General features: G+C 36.6%; 1 protein-coding gene across 8 annotated transcripts in view; it reads right to left on the bottom strand.

The window, feature by feature from the left end:
- SMAD9 (SMAD family member 9) overlaps positions 1 to 21,791 on the bottom strand; it is a 76,191-nt gene that overhangs the window by 35,778 nt on the left and 18,622 nt on the right. For 2 of the 8 annotated variants that reach the window (XM_039872968.1, XM_039872967.1), the window contains one exon: positions 7,321 to 7,416. The exons of 5 other annotated variants lie outside the window; for them this stretch is intronic. The gene's annotated coding sequence lies outside the window, so the exon portion shown is untranslated. Of the gene's footprint in view, positions 1 to 7,320; positions 7,417 to 12,887; positions 12,954 to 21,791 lie in introns of those variants that run through there. One more of the 8 variants, XM_039872974.1, reaches the window with a different exon arrangement.

Genomic DNA, 21,791 nt, shown 5'->3' with positions numbered 1-21,791 from the left:
TAGAATGGCTAACATCAACAGGACAAGTAATAACCAGTGTTGGAGAGGTTGTGGATAAAAAGGAACCCTCATACACTGCTGGTGAGAATGTAAATTGGTACAGCCGCTATGGAAAACAGAATAAAGTTTCCTCAAAAAATTAAGAATAGAATAACCATATGACCCCAGCAATCCCTCTCTGGTTATCTACCCCAAGGATTTGAAAATATTTATCCATAAAGATACATGCACTCTAATGTTTACTGCAGCATTTTTCATGGTGGCCGAGAAATGGAAACAAGCAAAGTGTCCTTTGATAGATGATTAGGTAAAGATGTGGTATGTATACAATAAAATATTTCTCAACCATAAGAAAAGGTGAAATACTGCCATTTGCGACAACATGGACAGATCTTGAGATAATCATGCTAAGTGAAATAAGTCAGGCAGAAAAAGTTGAGAACCATATTTCACTCATATGTGGGATGTAAAACTGAAAGCATCAAACGAACAAGACAAACAAAAAAAACCTCATAGACACAGACAACAGTTTAGTGGTTACCAAAGGGAACAGGGGTAGAGAAGGTATGAAAGGGTAAAGGTGGTCAAATATATGGTGTTGGAAGGAGATTTGACTTTGGGGTGGTAAACACACAATATAGTATAGAGATGATGTAATACTGAATTGTACACTTGAAACCTATATAATTTTATTATCACTAATATTGCCCCAATAAATTTAATTTTTAAAAAGTCCAAATAAACAAATAAAGTGGCTGTGATAACATTTTGTAGCGAGCTGATTCATTTTAGTAACTTGGAATCAATCCAGCTCACAATCTCCAACAACTGCTCCTTTAATATGCATTAAACATAATTTTCTCTTTTGCTTGACTGGAGGTAAAACTGTATCTTTTTGAGTTCAATTATACAAACTTATTGAATAAAGGTGCTGTCGTGATCACTATCAGGCATCTGGTGTGAGCAGGAGGGCAGCCTGGGTACACACAAACTGATGACACTTAATGAACATAAGGTGACATTTCCATCACTTTATTCATGTGGGTTTTACTGAGCATTGTATAGAGGTAAACTATAGTGAAAAGGAGACTTGAGGGCATACAGCTGTTCTTTTTCAGCTGGCAGTTTGACTTGCACTCAGTTTTTTTTTGGAAAGGTTGATTTTGTGGCTTAAGCATAAATTAATAAAGTATAGTTAAGTCACTGTATTCAAGTTCTGTTTACTTAATCGAGTCAGGCTGCCTTAAAGCAATGGTTGAAAAGGGTTAGGAACCTTCAGGAGGAGAAGTAACATGACACATAATAATTTGAATTCCAACAGTGCTTTGATTTCTTCTTAGTTTTACATGGGATTTGTTATTTGTAAGTTGTAGCATAAATCTTCAAAGTATGTCCATGGTAGAAAAACGGCTTTTTATAAAAATGTTTAGCAGAGTTAAACTAAATATATCTTTTAAAAACTTTGGCTCCATGAAACAAATAACAGTCCTCAAAACCAGGGTTTTTTGTTTTGTTTTGTTTTTTAACTGTGCAAATCAATTTATTGGAACAAAACGGCTTTTGTAAAAAGAATAAAATAAAATTATATTGCAGTGTAGCTGACAAAGAAAAAACTCAGTATTATTTCATTAAAATTTTTCATTCAGAAATATGTGTTCTATCTCTTAAGACAGGAGACATAGCAGCCTTCCCTAATATACAGAAATGAACATGGGGAAGCAGCCAAAATGAGCAAAGAAACATGTCTCAAATAAAAGAACAGAACAAAGCTCCAGAAAAAGAACTAAACAAAATGAAAAGAAGCAATGTACCAGATGTAGAGTTCAAAATACTGTTTATAAGGATGCTCAACGAACTTAGGGAAAGAAGAGTAGATAAATGCAGTGAGAACTTTAACGAAGAGATAGAAAACATAAAAATGGTGATAGAAAACATAAAAATGAATCAGTCAGAAATGAAGACTACAATAACTGAAATGAAGAATACATTACAGAGAATCAACAGTAGATTGGATGAAGCAGAGGATCCACTCGGTATTTTAGAAGAGAAGTTGGCAGAACACACCCAATTACAACAGCAACAAGAAAAATGAAGAGAGTTTAAGGTACGTCTGGGGCAACATCAAGCATACCAATATTCGCATCACAGGGGTACCAAAAGAAAGAAAGCAAGGAATTGAAAACCTATTTGAAGAAATAATGACAGAAAACTCTCTTTATCTGGTGAAGGAAACAAACATACAAGCACAGGGAGTACAGAGTCCCAAACAAGATGAACCCAAAGAGGCCCACACCAACACACATCATAATTAAAATTAAAATGCCAAAAGTTAAAGACAAAGAGAATCTTAAAAGCAGCAAGAGAAAGGCAGCTAGTTACCCACAAGGGAGCTTCCATAAGACTGTCAGCTGATTTCTCCACAGAAACTTTGCAAGCCAGAAGGGATTGGCAGGAAATATTCAGTGATGAAAAAGCAAGGGCCGGCAAACAAGATGACTAGCTGGCAAAGCTATCATTTAGAATTGAAAGACAGATAAAGACCTTCTCAGACAGGAAAAAGCTAAAGGAGTTCATCACCGCCAAACCAGTATTTTAAAAAATGTCAGAGGGAAGAAGAAAGAAGAAGGAAGAAGGAAGAAGGAAGAAGGAAGAAGGAAGAAGGAAGAAGGAGGAGGAAGGAGGGAGGAGGGAGGAGGAGGAGGGGGAGGAGGAAGAAGGAGGAAGAAGGAGAAGAAGAAGGAGGAAGAAGGAGGAAGAAGAAGAAGAAGAAGAAGAAGAAGAAGAAGAAGAAGAAGAAGAAGAAGAAGAAAAGGTAAATATGAATAATAAAATGGCAATATCTATCAACAATTGATTTGAATGTGATTGGACTGAATGCTCTAGTCAAAAGACGGGGTGACTAAATAGATAAAAAAACAACACCTTTACATATGCTGCCTACGAGAGACTCACTTCAGATTGAAAGACACACAGACTAAAAGTAAAAGTAAAGGGATGGAAAAAGATATTTCATGAAAATGGGTGGGGTGGGGAAGCTGAGGCAGCAATACTTATACCAGACAAAATGGGTGTCCATCAATGAATAAATGGATAAAGAAGAGGTGGTGCATACATACAATGGAATATTACTCAGCCATAAAAAAGAATAAAATCTTGCCATCTGTAACATGAGATAAAGACAAATACCATATGATTTCACTTACATGTGGAATCTAAAGAACAAAATAAACAAACAAAACAGAAACAAACTCAGATACAGAGAACATTTTGATGGTTGCCAGATGGGAGGAGGGTGGAAGAGGGTGAAAAGGCGAAGGCATTAAGAAGTACAAATTGGTAGTTACAAAACTACATGTCATGGGGATGTGAAGTACAGCATAAGGAATATAGTCAATAATATGCTAATAACTATATATGGTATCAGATGGGTACTGGATTTATCAGGGTGGTCACTTCGTAAGTTACATAAATGTCTAATCACCATGTTGTACACCTGAAACTAATATAATATTGTATGCTAATGTAACTGAAAAAAGATTTAAAAAAAATAAATGGTTAGAAAATAGTTTTTAAATGTGTTCTTCTGTGAATGTGTGTGTGTGAATATGTGCATGTGTCAAGGGTCACAATACAAAACTTATTTATTATTATGAATTAGAATCAGTTTAAAAAGTACTACCTCTAAACCATACCGTTCCTTAAACCATGTCTGTTGGAGGAGGAGGAGCCACAATCCCTCCTCCTCCCTTGAAGAAATACTGACCACATTTGATCCTTGAACAACATGGGGATTGGGGCCCCAACCTGCACCCCCAGTTGAAAATCTGCATACAACTTTTGATTCTCTAATTACCCTTTATATCCACGGGGGGTGGTTCCAGGACATCTCCCCCACCCACAGACACCAAAATCCACTAATGATAAGGTCTCCTATATATAAAATGGCATAAATCAATATATACAGTTGGCCTTTCACATCCGCAAACTTCCAACTGCAGACTGCAAACAGTATAAGCATTTATTTTAAAAAGTCCATGTATACATGGACCCGCACAGTTCAAGCCCATGTTATTCAAGAGTCAATGGTAGTCAAAAATCTAGGGTCTGAGAATTTGGCTCCGCAATCTGGTCTCACTGGCACATTTCAAATCTTTATAATGGTCTCACAACAGCTCCAAAACTATGGTTTTGTTGCCAAAAGACATAGTTCCTGTCCCATTACTCAGGGACTGTTGCATTGAGGGATGCATCAAAGAGTCATATTTAGAATCTCAGAGTAGTAAACATCAAATTTGTAATAGTGATCTCTGGGCAGGGAAGGAAAAGAATAGAAAATAACAATAAGGATAACTGGTAGGTACACAGATGTTCGAAATATTATTTTCTACACTTGTTTGTATCTTTGATATACTTTTAATAAAGTAAATGTAAAAAAATGCATCAATCTTGGAATCTCACTAACACTAAGATTTCAGGTTCTTGTCTGTGTTAGCAGTTCCTATTTGTCCAAGGGAGCGGTTTAAAGCTCACAAAGGTTATTTCATTCTCATTCCTATAATGTTTTAGCCACTAGTGGAACAAAGAGCCTTGCTCGCCTTTAGCGAGCTGTCACACTGATATCAACCGCGCAGATCCGCACCCCACCCAAATTTGTTCAGCGGTGTCAACCTGTGTCAGATCAATTAAAAGCCCATAGAATATATGCTCTAACATACCATGATGTCCTGAAAACACCATTCTCCAGTCACAGCATAATATTTTATAAAGAGCACTTTCAGAGGTCATTAAAAATCAACTGTAATGATCCAATCAAAAAATGGGCAGAGGACCTGAACAGACACTTCTCCCTACAGGACATACAAGTGGCCAATCAATATACGAAAAGACGCTCAACATCGCTAGCTATTAGGGAATTGCAAACCAAAACCACAATGAGATGCCATCTCACACCTGGTAGAATGGCTATAATCAACAGAACAAGCAGTAACAAATGCTGGAGAGGATGTGGAGAAATAGGAACCCTCATACACTGCTGGTGGGACTGCAAATTGGTACAGCCACTATGGAAAACAGTATGGAGGTTCCTCAAAAACTAAGAATTGATCTACCATATTATCCAGCAATCTCTCTCCTGGGTATTTACTCCAAAGACTTGAAAACCCATATCTGTAAAGATATTTGCACACCGATGTTCATAGCAGCATTATTCACAGTGGCCAGGGCATGGAAGCAACCGAAGTGTCCTACGATAGATGATGGGATAAAGAAGCTGTGGTACATATATACAATGAAATATTACTCAGCCATAAGAAGAGATGAAATTCTGCCATTTGCGACAACATGGATGGACCTCGATATAATCATGCTAAGTGAAATAAGCCAGATAGAAAAAGTTGAAAAATCACATGATATCACTTACATATGGGATATAAACCTAAAAGCAACAAATGAATAGGACAAACAAACAGAGACTCATGGACATGGACAATGGACTAGGGGGTACCAGAGGGTAGCGGGGAGGCGGGTGAGGGAGGTAGACAGGGTAAAGGGGATCAAATATGTGATGATAGAAAGAAATCTAACTATGAGAGATGAACATACAGAGTAAATATATATATATATGCCTTATGGTTAAAGTGTACAGTTGAAACTTATTGGATTTCGTTAACCAATGTCACCATATAAATAAATAAATAAAACTCTAGCAAAAATAGGAGGGATTGTTGATATTGCTTGTAGTTACTCCATTACTATAAAGAACAAAAAAGTTTGAAACAAAATAAACTTTAAATTATGCTCTATTTTTTAAAGATGAATGTACAGGAAGGATTTATAACAAACACATGATCAGATAATTTCTACAAAGTATAGCAAGAGCTACAGAGTCGTCATCCATGGCCAATGCAAGGGGTTCTGTAAGGATTCCCGGATGACAACTGAGAGGTACTTGGAGGAATTTAAGTCAGTTAAAAAAAAACTAGCGGGGAGGTAGTTGGGATAAAAGGAGTCAAATATGTGCTGACAGAAAGAAATCTGTGGGTAGTGAATACACAAATGCAATATATATATATATAGATGTCTTACTGTTAAATTGTACACCTGAAACTTACCAGATTTTGTTAACCAATGTCACCATAAACAAAAAATTGTTGGGTGAAAAAAAAAAGGTAAAAAAAAAATAAAAAATATACTAACTTGGTGGGTTAGAATAGTTTTCTGACAATTTTTTTGTGGCTAAATTCTCACTTCTGTAAGAAAATTTGTGTATCCCTGTTACACATCAACTGTGCGATCTTTGGCAAGTCATACGGTCCCTCTGGGCCACCTTATTTCCTCATCTGCAGATCAAGAGGGGCTAGGTGATGCTTCCATGATGCCATGGTTGTGGCTACAAGTGCCGCATGGGATTGCAGGGCTCATCAGCTGCTGTTAAGCTACATTGCCCCACCCCGGGAAGTCCGAGGAAGAGACCGTCACTCATGAAGCTGTAATGCACAGAGCAGAGCAAAACAATAATTTTTCTTCCATGGTTGTCAAATTGACTTTTACTTTATTTTATTATTTTACTTATTTTATAAATTTATTAATAAAGTTATATAGGTTTTAAGTGTACAATTATATGTCATATATTTATTGCATTGTGTGTCCACCAGCCAAAGTTAAATTTCCTTCTGTCACCATATATTTGACCCTCTTTACCCTTATCTACCTCCCCACTCCAACCTCACAAAACTGTTGTCCGTGTCCATGAGTTTCTGTCTTGTTTGTCTGATGCTTTCAGTTTTATATCCCACATATGAGTGAAATCATATGGTTCTCAACTTTTTCTCCTTTTAATAATAAATGTCATCTACCAACACAACACAATTCCTACTTTTCTCTCTAGCATTGTTTCTTTCTAGCATTATTTTTATTGCCATTAAGGAATAAGAATGAAAATGTATTATGGTGTTAGACACCTTCACCAAGGCCTTCACATTCCCAATTGCCACCAATGCCATTGGTCGACCATCAGAGCTTTCCTTCTTCAGGCAGAAGAGAAAAAAAAGCACCATGACTGTCCCTTCACCAGTTCACTCATGGTCCCCTTCATGTGCTCTCAAGCACAAAAACAGTGCTCTCTTTTTCTGGCATCTGGGTTTTACAATAAACCCCAACCGAGTGAGCAAAACAACTTATCATTTTCAAGTTTTTAAAATAAACAGGACTGTTTACAAGAAAAGCGGCACTGACCACATGCATACACCATGATTTAAGTGTACATAATTCCACACTAAAATCAAATTTGCCAGGCAGGATCAAAGTTAGGGTGATACGAACCTTCTATTTTTAAGTTGTCAGTTTAAATCCAACTCCTGTTAGCAGTTACTCGAGATTATTTCCACTCCTTGTAAGATTCAATTGGTGATTTTAATCCTGAAGAAAATAAAATCCAAAAAGTATTGTTTACAATGGATATGTTGTTGGCTGCTCTGTGTCCATGCCCAAGCACTGAACAAATGGAATCTTTGGACAATCCTTCCTGAGCACTGCTTCTCGGTCACTGTGGCCAAGAAAGGTCTACATCACCTTCCAGCTGTACAGCAGTCAGCCCAGGGGTCATCACTTGCCCATTCTGGAAGGGCCCACTCTAAAATCATCCACCATGACAGAACATCTTCGTTTCATTATTTCAACCTTATCAATTTTGACCCTATAACTCAGGACTAACATTAAGTAAACCTTGGTATTCCCTCTATAAAACTTGGTTCACTAACCAAATTTAGAATATGGACACAGTTGCCGAAGGAATACTTAATTCCTTTAAAGGAACAGACTGTTTCCTTGAGTACATTAGCGACACTTTTTGTAAACCAGTAATTAATACAACAATAAGAAGTGCCTTCAAAGGGTAAAAACATTCAAAAGAATGCCCAAAAGAAGTCTTATTGCTGTACTGGTTTCTTTCTTGATGAGAAACCAGGCTCTCACACACACACACACACACACACACACACACACACACACACACAGATGTATTTCAAACTGTCCTCACTTAAATTAGTCTATTATCCCTACATGCTCCAAAGGAGTGGCAGTCACAGGTTTGTATCGTAAGGCATAACCCGAAGTGATCTTTACATATGAGGAAACTGAGGCACACTGAAAATTAAACAACTTGCAAAAGATCACACAGCTAGTAAGTGGCAGCGAAAGCATTCAGACCCCAGCACTCTGGCTCCATCCAGTCCCACCGCCTCAGTCACTGCAACAGAATCCTGCCCCCAGAGGAGACGGGAGGAAGGCAACACTGGCTGCCTCCGCCCTCATGCTGAGACTGAGCAACAGAGCGCCAGAACCCAAGGCTGGGTCTGAGCTCCACTGAAAAGCATGATGATGAGGGAAGGGGCATGCACGACAGGAAGTAGAAGCCCTCCAAAGTCTCTTCAACCTCCAAAAGGCCGTGATTCTAAAGGGGCACGTAGCACAACCGAAAGACTGGCTCTCTGTAAAGGAAAGGATAACCAGAGCCAAGCCTTGGTTTGTAAGGCAGTATTCATCATTCATACGTCTCAACAAACAAAGCTACTAGGAATGCCTACAACGGTCCAAGCAACGCCTAGTGGCGAGCAACGCAGACGTGGCCCTGACCCTCATGGAACTTAGAGTCTTGTCTTGATATTAAGCAGGCCGATGTTAACAAACCATGGAGTATTACACAGTCAACAGACATGGCACAGGGACAGAGAAAAGCAAGAGTGAGGGACCTCCTTGGATCTACTGGTGAGGAACTCACTGAGGAGGTAACAAACTGAGAGGATGAGGAAGTGCCAGCCTCTTCAGCGGTTGTGGAATGAGAATTCCAGGCAGAAGTTCTCAGACGGTCGTGCAGGGATGGGAGAATTTGGTGCGTCTGGGAAACTGAAGGAAAGGAATGGGCAAGGAGGTGAGCAGCTGGAGGTGAGGCAGGAGGTTGGGGGGAGACTGGAGGCAGCTCGTACTGGACCTTGAAGGCGATATATGGAAAATAGATTTTAAGTACAAAGGGGAGCCTTTGAATGGGTTTCGAAAGCAAAGAAGTTAAATGATTTGGCATAGTTTTAAATGATCACACTGGCTGCTTCCATGGAGAAGGGTGGGATGGGAGACTAGCAGGGAGACAGACAGGGGTGAGTGCTGCTGAGGAAGGTGAGATCGGTGATGTATTATTTAGTTTTGTTGTCTTAAGATGAGGGCTTCTGCAGAGCATCTTACAGATCAAGAGGAATTAATCAGCAAAAAGAAGAGATTCACATTGCAAAAGGTAGAGGAAGGGGGACCACAGACGGGAAGAGGAGAGAATAAGGGCAGACACAGCTAGGTTTGTCCATCTGGTCACAGGAAGATGAAAGCATCCCTTCTCCAAGATTATCTTGAGAAATCTGAGTAAGACTGGTGGGGGCAGAGATCTGAGGCACAAAGAAAGGTGGGAAATGGGGAGTGTGTTCTGAAATACTTGGTAGAAAACAAAAGGCAAGTTCCTGCGGGAACCAGTCAGTCAGCATGGCTGACAACAAAGCCATTGCAGGCTCCTCCTCTGAGGAGCTGCAGAAAAAGTAGCTCTACTCATGAAACATGAGGTTTGCTCACCACTCAACCCAAAACCTGTGTCCTTTACCACTGGACTCTCTGGTCACAAGGAGGTGACCAGACCTGGATCAAGAAGCAGTACAGCCTAGCAGGTACTTGGGCACTTAACTATTAGAGTCGCAAAAATATCGCTTACGATAAACTCTCAAACTGTAAACTGGTCACATTCCTACCAAGTAGGCTGTGCTCTTAAGTGGGTAAAAAGTAACACTTCTAAATATTTTTTGTGATGAGCATACCAGTCAGCACTTGGAAATTAGGCAGTCAGAAGAAATTCTGAAATGGTAATACAGACTATTTACATTTCTTATGTTCCTTATCTTTTGAATCCTTTAATATAATAACTTAGAGGAAGGGGCTGGAGATAAATCACATTCATAACTCTGAAAGGATGCACAAAAACTAACAACATCAGTTACTTTTGGAAAGGGAATGGTGGTGGGAGAGAAGGGTGGAAGATTCGTCACTTCCGTACTTCTTAAACTTCGTATCGACTGGAAAATACCTCCAGAGTCAGAAAGATCACAATCGATAGATAACAGAGAAGAAGAGTAAAACAGTGGGAAATATTGTGTCTATTGTTTTCTCAAGCATTGATTCTGCTTCATACCTGAACTTCTTTCTGCATAAACTTTTTATTAACAAAGATTAACTTCCCTCCCGCCACCACATTTTCAAGCAGTACCATGATTAGTCTCTCTGAGATGTCTACAGATTTTGGTTTAGCTCTTGGTAAAACTACAAGAAGGCTGGATTCCCAGTATCCATTCAAAAATCAGTGTGATTTACTCTCAAATGTGGCTCCATGTTTTTCATTCCCCAGGTAAGTCTTACATTCCCACTTAGTAGGTAGAAACATCTTACAAAGACAACCCATTCAAAAGGAGCTCTTACTTATCCTAAAACTTTAATTACACAGCCAGAATTCAGCAGACAAACAAGATAATAGAAATGAAAAAGGTCTTTGAGACACAAATAGGGTTGCCACAAAATAGACTGTGTGTGACTTAGAGCTTATTCTTCATTTAGGCCAAATTTTAATGCATTTTATTATTTGTATTAGAGTGCTCTGATTGAAATTTCATGTATGCACAAATGTATACTATTTCATTATTGACAGTGCAATACTTTCTTTTCTCTTATGTTTGTAACTTTTAATATGTTGATTCTACATATTAAACATTCTACATTCTCAAGGAGAATAAGAATCAAGGCCAACTATTTCAGCATGAATAATTTATCAACTACAAATTGAAGATCCTTAGAAATCTATTTTTACTGAATTGTTTATAAACTGATGAATAACTGTTATCCTTAAAAAAAAAAAATCAAACCTCTGTACCTTAGCAACCTCAAAAAGAATAAACTAGATCTTAGATGCAACACAGGCATCTTAGAGGTATCCTTACTCAAAGCAATTCTGACCTAAGAAAATCTGAGTTTACTATAAATATAAATTTGGGAGAGATTATTTGTCTTACAAAATGATTCATAACAAATGTAAAAGTATGATTCGATTTACAAAAATCTGAAACATGTACAGCGTTTCAAAAATAAATATCCTTTTTTTCAATAAATATTTACCAAGTACTTGATGTTGCAGTTGCTAGAGTTAACTGCTAAACTTTACAAATTTTTGCTTTTAAAGATATATTTAACTCTTTAGGAACAATGTAGACTCTTTAGTAGACTTAAGAGATCTCACTTTTACATTTTACTTTTAAAATATAATTCTAACTTTAAAAATGTATTCTGGCCATTTTCTCTAAACGTTTTTGTGGGGCACTAAAGAACATCATTGTTAGCAAACTGCAGCGCAAATCAAATTAGTTTGAGGACACTTTATCTTATAAACTCTGCCCATCAAAACACCAAACATCCTTAAAACTTTAAGAATTTTAAAAGCTGTTCCAGATTTTTTGTAAGCAATACAAAAAAGTATTATTTCATTGATATAGTCAATAAACCACTTTTAAAAATGTTCCCAGTATGTCCTTCAGAAAACAGATAAGCTGTATTGTTCTAAATAACAGAAGAAAAGAAAATCCATGTAGAATAGCTTAGCTCACATTTGGAAAAGGGATACTTCTCTTTTTTAAAGAGTGTTTTAAGGTTGATTTTGTAGGTAACTAGGTATATTTCTACCTTCTCGTTGCTGTGAAATCATCTCAGGACAGCCTTGGTGTCATTTTTTAACCCTGATGAGTGTTAAGGAAATGAGCTCCCCTCCAACACACACACACACACACACACACACACACACACACACACACACACACCCCTTCTATGTAATAAATAAATAATAAAGGCGGTTCAGCCTAAAACTGGAATGTCAGAACCATGCATCGCAACCACGCCACACAGAGGTCAAAAACATGTTTTAAAACTTTCCCTATTTTTCATTCAGCACTTCTCATATGTCAACAAACAAGTAATATATATGGGGCTTATCACCCTCTAAATCTTTAAATTAATTTCCATAACTCTAGCCATAAACCCAATTATGGTAAACACAAGTGACCTTTCACTTTTCCTCTTTTCGACTTTGGTCCTCTGAGAAATTCAGAAGAATGACCATATGCCCAGTATGACTTAAACCATTTTTCTATCTTCACTTGAGCTTAGATGCACTGGAAGGAATAGGGATTATTTCTAAAAAGCTCTTTAAAATATCCTATGGGAAGCCATCCTGAAGTAATTCTCAACATTTTCACTCATTCTTTGATTCAGTCAACAAATATTTATTGAGTTTCTACCATGTGCTCGGTGCTATGCTGTGTACTAAAACTGAACAGCTTCCCAGATTCAAAACCTTCATTTTCTAAAGAATTAAAAGAATCTAAGTCAGTAAAAAATGCCATTAAACTCCTTCAAAATATTTAGAGTCTTAAAAGTGTAATAAAAGATATTTGGGGGGCTATTTTAGGCTTTGTTTTATTCTTATTTTCAACAAGGTGGCAAAAGAGTGATTTCATCACAGAGAGTCTGAAACTCTGGGCCAGCCTGGGGCAATGGATTTTCCTCATGGTACCAGGCCCAGTGAGACCCATGATCTGTAGCTGGTACTCATAGGACAGTTCCCCTGTTCCCTAGCCCGAAGGTGGATGGACTCTGGGGCATGAACTTGAACTGCTCCAGCTTGTTACGGTTTCTACAGGTAGAAGTCTCTTGAAAATGCAGATATGGTATAACTGAGGAAATGATACCAATTAAACTTAATATTTCTGCACTATAAATTCAAATCCTCCTTCCATTTCATGTGGCATCTGCTTTCTCACCGTGTAAGCCACGTACTTCTTTAGACCTCCACTGCAGATTCTCGCTGTTGAGAAAGAATCCAGAAACTAAAAAGAAAACACAACAGAAACAGAATCTGTACAGGAGTAAAAGTGAATTCATCCATTGTGATCAGCTCTGTACATTCTTGAGCCAGGAAAATACGCCCAGAAGAATGACATAGAGTCCAGATCATGTTGGAAATATTTTTGTCAATGATGATGATACCATTGTTGAGATATATACAAAATGGCATTACCGGGTAATGAGGCTTGATTGTGCCACTGACTTGAAAGATTAAATTGGAAAGAAGTTTACCTCTTGTTGGAGCCACCCAGGCCAGAGAGACATAAGAAAAGTGCCTTACGAGGTTATGGTGGATTACCCATTAACCAAGAGGATATCCGTGAATAACCAAGTCAGTTACTGTGCACAACAAAAATTCTTTCTATGTAGATTTAGTCACTGAATCTAGACTAACGAGGAGATTTTCACATGCTAAGGAGTCATAAAACATAGCAAAGGCCAAGAAGAGATGCATCAACATACAGAAGCGCTATTCTAGCAAGTATAAAGAAAATATCAGGAAGACATTCTCAACCTTAAAAATGACAGGCCCACAAATTAGCCGAACTAAGATCTTACTATGAAGCCTCAGATGTTAAGGCTGGGTCTATAAAAAGCCACATTTTGACAAAATCAACCAAAACTTTCCATTGAGCAGCCTGTTTACATACTTAACCAACCCTCTGAGCTTTAAAACTGACATTACCACTGTCCATTAAAATCTCAGCCTTTTTAGAGTGAAATGTGTCATACAACATCAGGGACAACACAGCTGCTTTCTCAGTCGGTTTAACTTTTACTCAGCAGACAGTTTCTCAGTGATGCTTAACTTAAAATAATCAAGCACGAAGCTACAACCGAGATAGATCAATAGTTGCACACTTGAGCAGCAAAGTAAACAGAATAAACAAGATGTACTTTTAAGCAAAGAAAATGTGAAGACATTTCAAAGCAAGATCTCAAACAGTCATCTAGAAATCCTGGCACTTTATTTGGCTAAAAATTTTTAATCGTAAAATTAGAACGTAAGTAAAAATCATTAATATGCCCTCATTTGATTAACTAAGTTAATAGACTTCTTGTTGAAAACCTAATTTTGTCTGAAATACCAAATGTTGATATAAATACAATTAACAAAAATTGGCAGGCATAGGCGGATCAAGCACCTTAGAAACAATTTGCCATCACTTTGTGAAATTAAAATTTTGCCTATGGTAAAACTTAGTAATTCCACAACCTGGTACATATCTTAGACCAGTTTTCAAATTTTAGATAGAAATGATTAATGAAGTCAATTTATTGTGTTTCTATCAGCATTTTTATAATTAGATTGAAATTTACCAGAGTCATTTTTCAGAGTAGTATTACATTTTGGATTTTTTAAAGTGATAGATGCATAGAGAGATAGAGGTATTTGTATATATGTCCTGTTGGATTAAGATTAAAACAAAATCCTTTGAAAGGCACTGCCCTAATGACATTATTGCATATACTATAGTATTCATAGCAGCTTTATTCAAAATAGTAAAAATCTGGAAATAACCCATCTATCAACCAGACAATAGATAGAAAAATTATGGAATAATCTCACAATGGAATGATTTCAAAATTACTATATAAATTTATTATATAGTAACAAAAATACATACCGGCAAATAAAGATTAATCTTAGAGACATAATGTTAAATGAAAAACAAAGTAGAACCTAGAAGACTGCGTAGAGTATGAAATCATTTTTATAAGTTTAACAATTAAAAACAAAAACTGAATATCATGGAGACAGTTACACATGTGATTAAATTATATTTTAAACATCAAGGCGTTGAAAACGAAATTCAAGTAGAGGAGTAGCACAACAGGAAGACGTAGCATTAGCAATGTTGCATTTTATGTTATATTGTCATATATTAACTATTATAATGTTCCACATACTCTTTTGAAAGTAGCAAATATTACATAATAAAATATTTTAATTAATTTAAAACAAAATCTCAAGGGACACGTATAACAAGGTCCCTATTGTGAATAGTCAATGATATTTCTCTCCAGTAAGGTGTTAATATCCAAAAAATACATAAAGAACTCACAAAACACCAAAAAAACAAACAATCTGATTAAAAAATGGGCAGAGGACCTGAATAGACATTTATCCAAAGAGGACATACAGATGGCTGATAGACATGACAAGATGCTCAAAATCGCTAACCATCAGGGAAATGCATATCAAAACCACAATGAGATATCATCTCATTTCTGTCAGAATGGCTATCATCAATAAATAAACAAAGTGTAGGCAAGGATGTAGAGAAAAGGGAACCCTCATGCACTGTTGGTGGGATTGTAAATTGGTGCAGCCACTAAGGAAAACAGTATGAAGGTTCCTCAAAAACTCAAAAATAAAACTACCATATGACTCAGCAATTCCACTTCTGAATATTTACCTGAAAACATCCAAACCACTAATTCACCCCGTTTTTCATTGCAGCATTATTTACAATAGCCAAGATATAGAAGCAACCAATATGTCTATCAACAGAGGAATGGCTAAAGAAGAGATGCATATATACAATGGAATATTACTCAGTCATAAAAAAGAATGAAATTCTGCCATTTGCGACAACACAAATGAACTTAGGGGTATTATGCTAATTGAAATAAGTCAGACAGAGAAAAACGAATATCATATGATTTCACTTATATGTGTAATCTAAAAAACAAAAGAAACAAAACAGAAACAAACTCATAGATACAGAGAATATTTTGATGGGAGGGGCGTTGGGGCGATGAATGAAAAGGTGAAGAGATTAAGAAATACAAATTGCTGGTTATAAAAACACATGAGAATGTAAAGTACAGCATAGGTAAAATAGTTAATAATATTGTAATAATTACATATGGTGTCAGATGGGTACTAGACTTAACAGGGTGATAGCTTTGAAAGTTATATAAATGTCTAACCACTATGCTGTACACCTTAAACTAATATAATATTGTAAGTCAACTTTAACTGAAAATTTTTTTAAATTTAAATTGTAAATTTAAAAAAAATCCAAGAAACAATAACAAAAAAAAACAATATTTCTCAGCAGATGGAAATTTAAGAACCAAAATTCAATCAAAGATTAAGAAAAAGTAGGGATCCTAACTTACAATTAGAAGAGCTTTAGAACAATGAATTAAAACTTTAAGAACAATCATTTCTTGAGCACCCACTATACACAGATTATAAAGTCACAAAACACATGTAATAATTACTGAGCATCCCAAGAGTTAATGATTACGATTACCCCTTCCTGGCTCATGCCTTCTTCCTGACCTCTGAATCTCCTCTCTTCAAAGTCCAGTGCCTTTCACAAAGCCCTCTTGATCCCCTATCCAAATGTGGTCTCTATCATCACTCACGATGCTGTACACTTCTCATGTGTCGCTTATTCCATGTGGCCTCACCCGGATTCAGGTCCCAGGGCAGAACCCCACTTCTTCTGAGGCTGTGTGGTCCCTTTGACCCTCGCCTAAAGTCTCCCTGGGAATCCTGAGTTAACCATTAAGATGCCAGCGATCTAAGCCCTTGTCGGTACATTTACCACCCCAAGAACACTCTCTGGCTGTGATTTATGATTGGTTCATTGCTGTCATATTCTCTCACTTCCATGGCAATAATGGCTATTGGTTTTCTTTGAATGACCTGGGAGTGAGAGACTCCATACTACCCAGTGCCACTCAGCCTATGTCCTGCAGTCAGTTAGTCAGTGCTGGTTAGACTTAGGTTGGGTGGACCAGCTAGACCCCTCTACCACTCCATCGACCTTAAATCCTCATATCTACATCTTCCTCAGTTTCCTAGGTCATCCCTTTTCTAATGAGTCCCAATGCTGTACACCCGTATACACCAACCATCTCCTTATTGGAAACTACATGGTACTATCTGGATATACATCCTTTACTAAAATGTGAGCTCCCACGCATCTCTACATTCATCAAAGGTCTAATGCAGGTATCTCAGTCTCAGCACTATTGCATTTGGAGCCAGATTCTCGGGCAGGGATGCGGGGCTGTCCTGTGCGCTGTTAAATGCTTAGCAGCATCCCTGGCCTCTATCCACCATATGGCAGTAGCACACCTGCAGGCTGTGACAACTAAAAATGTCTCCCGGTATTGTCAAATGTCCCCTGGGGGGCAAAAGTTGCCCTTTGTTGAAAACCATTGGTTCCCAATAAATCATGATTCTGCCCAATAATTAGATGATCTTGAAATTTTTAAATCTGGATTACTGTTAAATAAAAATTAAATAGAATTCCAGAGAAAGGTGCTTTCGATGCCGATTTAATTAATCAGAGAAAACCTGTTCTGCTACTGGTTGCACATAGATTAAGTTTTGAATCCTCGGCATAGAAAATATAGTACTTTTTCTTTTTTAAGTTATCCTAGGGAATATTACTCAGCACAATTGTTTAGGCTGAGATTTAAAAAAATAATAATAAAGGATTTGGATCATCGTTTCTATACTCAGATATTAATCCACTTGAAAAAGAGCATTTCCCTGGGCAGCTTGAAACTTCGTGATTTAGTGTCATTTTGAACCACCTTAGCAAATGTGAAAGGGTTCAGAATCGAGTTATTGTCATAGAAAGAAGAAAATCAGTTTTATCTAAATCAAAGAGTAATGCACAGTTACAAAACAGACTTGAATGGCTTGGTTTTAAAATGACAAATATAAAACAGAGAAAACAAACCTCTCCTTCCTTCCCCCATTCCACTCCTAACCAATCTGTTAACAATCCTGTGGATTTTTTTACTTTCTAAACATCATTCAAAACCATCTCGTCCTCTCCTTCCATCCCTCCGAAATCTCTTCTACAAATTGCCAGGTTTCTAAAACACATATCTAACATTCTCATTTAAAAATACCAGAACTCCCTGTAGCATGTTCGCAAATGCTAAGAATTTCCTATTTTCTCATTCCTTCTCTGCCCTGCCCAGACTTTCTTACTTTTCTTTCTTCCTTCCTTTTTTCTTTAATTGCAACGGAAAGGGGATTTTCTCCCCTGGATTTTAAAAATAATTTGTGTTCGTGAAAAAGAAAATCTAGAAAAATATGGAAAAGTTCCTAAAAAGAAGGCTCTGTTCTTCTACACAGAGATGATCACTACTGACATTTTTTGTGAATTTTTAAATCTTTTTTTCTAAATAAACATATACTTAAAAAATAGGATTAGTTTATAGATATGTCTTATATTCTGCCTATTTCAATGTATGATATATTGTAAGCATTTTCATGTTATTAAATATTTTGTTTTTAAAGTTTTGTGGTAAGCAGAATAATATTCAACTTTGAATTTTAGTTCTAAGTTGCATTTTTAATTTACTTGCAATACTTTCTTGTGCCATAATTTGAAAAAAAAAAAACAGATTTAGAGCACTCCTGGTAGATTTTACAAGTTGGTTTTTCAAGAGTTTCACAGTAACTGCTCAAACGAACAAACAAACAAACCATAAATCTGTTAGGGCACTTTATAGTTCTAAATATGTAAGTTCTACATTAAGCTATTATTCTTATAAAAATTTTAAAATTATAGATAAGGTTAAATTTCATCTGATCATCAACCACAATTCCCAAACCCTCATGTACATCCTGGTGTAACTATTGTTACAAATTCTGCCTTACTTTTAGATATTTTACTCTGCATATTTCTACACAGATAGGTCTTCACAAAAATATAGCATTAGTTCAAATTTTTAAAAAATATTGAATCATTCTGCAACTTGTTCGGGGAGTATTTTATATGTTAATATTATATAAATCTACTTCATTCTTTTTAACTGCTGCATAGTATTCCCTATTACGACAAAGCTGTTCTCTGCTTAAGCTCAACCTGCCATTCAGAAGAATCTACCACTGTGTAGGAAATCTAAAATATATTCACATCTGTTCGAAAACTGGCATCAACTTAAGAAATGGGGGATATCTTGAGAAGAAATTCTAAAGCAAATTTTTCCTTAAATAATAAAAAAATGCAAAAATTGATAACCTGCTTATAATAAAAATAGAATAAAAATTCTAATTTTGATAAATGTTAATGAAATAAAATTAATACATTATTGGGTAGAAAAGATATATTACATTTGCATTTTTAGTTATAATTGCTCAATTCATACAGACCCCAACTTACAAAGTTATTTATCTAAAGTTCATTAGTGGGACCATTCTGAAGTGATGGAAATGTCCTATGGCTTAAAAAAGGAAAATCTGAACTTATATCTGTTAAAGAAATTAAATTCACGATTAAATCTTGCTTTAGAAGAGATCACCAAGTCTAGATGGCTTCATTGATGAATTCTATCAAACATTTTAAAAAAGTAATAATACACAAACTCTTCAGAACATCAAGGAGAAGGGAAGACTTCCCAACTCATTTAATGAGGCCAGCATAATCATGATATAAAAATCCGATAAGGATATTATAAGAAATCACAGACAAATTTTACTAATAAGCATAGATGTAAACATCCTTAACACACATTAGCAAATCACATCCAGCAGTATAAAAAGGGTTATACTGACAAGTGGGCCTTATTACAGAAATGCAAGATTGGTATTACATTTGAAAATAAATAAAACATGTTTCACCACATTAACAGAATAAAGGAGAAATACTATATTATCATCTTAATAGATACAGAAAACGGATTTGACAGAAGCCACTATCCACTCATGAGTTTGTAAATATTATCAACTCTCAGTAAACTAGAAATAGAAGGAAAAGTTCCACAATCTTTAAAAGATCACATGAGAATTAGTGGTGAAATTCTCAATACTTTCCACTGAGATTATAAACAAAGCAAGAAAATCCACACTCACCATTTCTGTTCATCATAATATTTTATATCCTACACACTGCAACAGAGCAAAAAAAAATTCAGCATAAAGCTTATAAAAAAAGATGTAAAACTGTACTCAAAGACAACAGAAAGGATAACAAAGGAAATCCCAAGGAATCAAAAAAAAAAAAAACTATTAAAACTAATTAGTGAATTCATCAAGTTGCAGGACACAAGAGAAATGTACAAAAATAATTAAAGTCTCATTGACTAGCAAACAAGTGGAAAACAAAATAAAAATAAAAATATTTACAATACCATCAAAAACCGTAAGACACTCAGGAATAAATTAAACACCAAATAAGAATGAACAAGAACTCTATGATGAAAACTGCAAAACACTGTGGACATAAATTAAATGGAGAAATTTATATCATGTTCACGAATTTGTAGACTCATTATTGTTAAGATTTTAATTCTCCCCAAATCAACCTACAGATTCCATGGCATTTTGACCAAATTCCCAGTAGTATTTTTTGTATAAATCGACAAAGTGATTTTGAAATTTACCTGAAAAAGTAAAAAATTTAGAATATTAAAAAATTTTGATTGTTAGGATCATGAGACTAGGAAGAGCCAAAATTTATGGGGCACCTGGGGGTTGGTATGCCATTCATCAAAATGGTAAATTCAGGAGGAATTAGAGTTGGGGGTGAGACAGATGCGGTAAAGTCTATTTTGAATATACTGAGTCTGAGGTGGTAAGGTGGGTGGAGGGTTGGGGAAAGCATGTTATCAAAGTGGAATTCAGTCAGCAGTTAGATACAGGATCCAGAGCTCAGAGGGCAGGGCTGAACTACAGGGATAAAGTTCCAAATTTAGGAGCATTTAAGGAGAAAAGGAAACTATAATTTGGATGAGATTGTACAGTATGCAAAAAGCAGAAGCCAAACAAAAAGGTTTTCTTGGATTATTAATATAACCTTCTAACTGGTCTCCCTGCTTTTTCACTTGCTTCTTTGTCTATTCTTACATAACACAGCACCCTTGTTGACCCTATTAAAACATAAATCAACTTCGTGATCGTTCTCTGCTCAAAACCTTCCAAATGGTTTTATTCGCTCTAAGTAAAAGCTAAAGTCCTTTCAATGGTCTTCAAGGCCCTGCGCCACTATTTCCCCACCCCAGTGACATGTTAGGGTGACGCTTACTTGAGCATTCACCTGTTATTGCCCTAGACCTCTCTTCTTTCTACTCTCCCCTCGCTCTCTCTAACCCACCCGACTGCCTCCTTCCTTCCTCTTGGACACACCAGGCCTGCGACTCCCTCAGGGAATTTCTGTTTCTTCCCTACTCCTCCTGCGGGCACACACATTGGCTGCCTCACTCATCCTCTTCAGAACTTCACTCAAGTGTCATCTCCACAAAGCCTCCCCTGACCACCTTATTTTAAATCGCAACCCCCGCCCCTTCTTCTTATCGCCCTTTTCTGTTTTATTTTTCCCAAGTGGATTTACCGTTAACATATCATATATTTTACTTAAAAAAAAAATTTATTAAGGTGAAATTCACATTACATGAAATCATCCACTTCAGTAGTGAACAATTCAGTAGTGGTGTTTAGGATACTCAATGCTGTACCACCACCTCTATCTAGTTCCAAATGTTTCCGCCTCTCCAATAAAACCCCATACCATTCAGCAGTTTTCCTCTATGCCCTGCTCTTGCTCCCCTTCACCCCCGCCGCCTGGCAACCACCAGTCCACATTCTATCTCTATGGATCACCTGTTCTGGACATGTCAATAGAATCACACAGTATGTGACCTTTTGTATCTGCCTTCTTCACTTAGCATAATATAATGTTCTCTAGGTTCATCCCCACTGTAACATGTATCAGCATTTCATTCTTTTTTAGGGCTGACTAGTATTTCATTGTGTGCGTGCCTGTGTGTATTCACACGACAATCTGTTCATTAATTCAACCGCTGAATGTCTGGGCCATTTCCCTCTTCAGGCTATC

This window comes from Pteropus medius, unplaced genomic scaffold, assembly GCF_902729225.1.
Source record: "Pteropus medius unplaced genomic scaffold, Ma_sr-lr_union100, whole genome shotgun sequence".
Classification (NCBI taxonomy): Eukaryota; Metazoa; Chordata; class Mammalia; order Chiroptera; family Pteropodidae; genus Pteropus; species Pteropus medius.
The sequence above is the reverse complement of the archived record's forward strand: the minus strand, read 5'-3'. Positions and strand labels throughout refer to the sequence as shown.